The sequence below is a fragment of the Rhinolophus sinicus genome, chromosome 18 (genome assembly GCF_057876585.1).
Source record: "Rhinolophus sinicus isolate RSI-liver-muscle chromosome 18, RSI-T2T, whole genome shotgun sequence".
In the NCBI taxonomy this organism is placed as follows: domain Eukaryota; kingdom Metazoa; phylum Chordata; class Mammalia; order Chiroptera; family Rhinolophidae; genus Rhinolophus; species Rhinolophus sinicus.
Window position 1 is genome coordinate 29,794,007 of NC_142518.1, and position 2,552 is coordinate 29,796,558.

General features: G+C 34.8%; 1 pseudogene; it reads left to right on the plus strand.

Annotated features, from left to right (window-relative positions):
* The first annotated feature begins 1,105 nt into the window (after positions 1 to 1,105).
* On the plus strand, positions 1,106 to 1,312 carry LOC109455921 (copper transport protein ATOX1 pseudogene; annotated as a pseudogene).
* The last annotated feature ends 1,240 nt before the right edge of the window (positions 1,313 to 2,552 follow it).

The following is a 2,552-nucleotide window of genomic DNA, read 5'->3' on the forward strand; positions in this document are numbered from 1 at the left end:
GTTTGATATAGTTCCATTTGTTTATTTTTTCATTTGTTTTCTTTGCCCTAAGGGATATATCCAAAAAAATATTATTAAGATGAATTTCAAAGTGTTTACTACCTATATTTTCTTCTAGAAATTTTATGGTATCAGACCTTACATTTAAATCTTTAATCCGTTTTGAGTTTATTTTTGTATATGATATAAGAAAGTGATCTGGTTTCATTTTTTTTGCATGTATCTTTAGTTTTCCCAACATCATTTATAGAACAAACTGTCTTACCCCATTGTATATGCTTGCCTCCTTTGTCATAGATTAATTGACCATATAAGTGTGGATGTATTTCTGGGCTCTCTATTATGTTCCATTGATCTGTGTGTTTGTTTTTGTGCCAGTACCATACTGTTTTGATTACTATAGCTTTCTGGTATGGTTTGAAATCAGGTAGTGTGATACCTCCAACTTTGTTCTTAGTTCTCAAGATTGCTTTGATTATTTGGGGACTTTTGTGGTTCCAAGTAAATTTTAGAATTATTTGTTCTGGTTTTGTGAAAAATGTCGTTGGTGTTTTGGTAAGGATTGCATTGAATCTGTAGATTGATTTGGATAATATGGACATTTTAATGATACTAATTATTTCAACCCATGAGTACAGTATATCCTTCCATTTGTCTTCTTCAATTTCGTTCACCAATGTTTTATAGTTTTCAGAGTACTGGTCTTTTTCCTCCTTGGTTAAATTTATTACTAGGTACTTTATTCTTTTTGATGCAATTATAAATGGGATTGTTTTCTTAATTTCTTTTAGTTCATTATTAGTGTAAAAAATGCAACAGATTTCTGAATATAAGTTTTGTATCCTGAAACTTTACTGAATTTATTTGTTAGTTTTAATAGTAATGTTTGTGGAATCTTTAGGGTTTTCTATAGGTAGTATCATGTCATCAGCAAATAGTGATAGTTTTACTTCTTCCTTTTCAATTCGGATGCCTTTTATTTCTTTTTCTTGTCTGATTGCTGTGGCTAGGATTTCTAATACTATGTTGAATAAAAATGGTGAGAGTGGGACAACCAGGAGAAGTGTTGCAGCCACTGCCACCACCCATCATCTCCTCCTCAGTCATGCCAAAGTATGAGTTCTCTATAGACATGGCCTGTGAAGGCTGCTATAATGTGGTGACTCAGGTCCTCAACAAGCTGGGAGGAGTTCAGTTTAAGATTGATCCGCCCAACAAGAAGGTTTGCATCGACTCTGAGCATAGCATGGACACTCTGCTGGAGACCCTGAAGTAAACAAGGAAGACCGTTTTATACCTTGGCCCCAACTAGTGAGGGCCTGGGGCCCTGGCCTGCAGGATGGATTGAAGCAGGCATGGCACCCATCCTTTCCTGCCTTCCAAACAGATCTGGAACCTGGCAATCTTGCTTGACAATGGGAGTTCCTGCAGAGACCCTCACTTTTCCTGCTTCTCCCTAGCTTTCCTGCAAAAAAAGTCAAGCTGGGGAAAAAAGTGGTGAGAGTGGGTATTCTTGTTTTGTTCTTGATCTTAGAGGAAAAGCTTTTAGTCATTCAGTGTTGAGTATGTTAGCCATGGGTCTGTCATACATGGCCTTTATTATGTTGAGGTATGTTTCCTCCATCTCCACTTTGCTAAGAGTTTTTATAATAAATGGATGTCGAATTCTGACAAATCCTTTTTCTGCATCTATTAATAAGATAATACGATTTTTAACCTTCATTTTTAAAATGCGGTATATCACAGTGATTGATTTCCAGATACTGAACCAACTTTACATTCCTGGAATAAATCCCAGTTGATTGTGGTGCATGATCGTTTTAATGTATTGCTGAATTCTGTTTTTGTTGAGAATTTTTGCATCTATGTTTATTAAGGATACTGGCCTATAGTATTCTTTTTTGGTAAAATCTTTGTCTGGTTTGGGTATCAGGGTAATGTTGGCCACATAGAATGAGTTTGGGAACTTTCCTTCTTCAATTTTTTGGAATAGTTTGAAAAGAGTAAGTATTGATTCTTCTTTAAATGTTTGGTAGAATTCATCTGTGAAGCCGTCTGGTCCTGGACTTTTGTTTGTTGGGAATTTTTGATTATTGATTCAATTTTGTTACTAGTAATTGGTCTGTTCAGATTTTCTGCTTCTTCCTTATTCGGTTTTGGAAGACTGCATGTTTCTAGAAGTTGATCCATTTCTTCCAGGTTGTTCAATCTGTTGGCATAAAATTGTCTGTAGTATTCTCTTATAATTCTTTTTATTTCTGTGGTGTCAATTGTCACTTCTCTTTCATTTCTGATTTTATTTATTTGGGTTCTCTCTCTCTCTCTCTCTCTCTCTCTCTCTCTCTCTCTCTCTCAAGGTTTATCAATTTTATCTTTTCAAAAAAACCAGCTCTTAGTTTCATTGATCTTTCCTTTCTTTTTTTTTTTTTTTTTTTGCCTTACCTCATTTACTTCTACTTCGATTTTTATTATTTTCTTCCTTCTACTCACTTTGGGCTTTGTTTACCTTCTTTTTCTAGTTCCTTTAGGTGTAAGATTAGGTCGTTTATTTG